This window comes from Ixodes scapularis, unplaced genomic scaffold (assembly GCF_016920785.2).
Source record: "Ixodes scapularis isolate PalLabHiFi unplaced genomic scaffold, ASM1692078v2 PGA_scaffold4__175_contigs__length_147842914, whole genome shotgun sequence".
NCBI lineage: Eukaryota > Metazoa > Arthropoda > Arachnida > Ixodida > Ixodidae > Ixodes > Ixodes scapularis.
This window is the reverse complement of record NW_024609879.1, coordinates 147,758,155-147,758,486: the sequence shown is the minus strand read 5'-3', so window position 1 is coordinate 147,758,486 and position 332 is coordinate 147,758,155.

Sequence of the window (332 nt, the reverse complement as noted above, 5' to 3'; positions counted from 1 at the left end):
ACGAAACGGATTCTTGAAACGGATAAGCTCGCTGATTACTAATCGGAAGGTCAAGAAAAAAGCTCACTTGATGAATTTATTTGAAATGCATATTAGTAAGGTCTACAACAATGCTATTTTTACATTGTTTTGTTAGCTCCGTAGGTAACTGATTTCGTGTTGAAACGAGGAAAATAAACAATTTTAGGTACGATATACGTAAGTACGACGTAGTATTTTAGAAGTGTTTATTTGAAAAAAAAAAGTTAACAATGTTAAGCAGAAAAACCAAAATAATACATTTATTCAAAATGTGGCTCTGCCGCAGAAGTAGCATTTATAGTAACATGTGG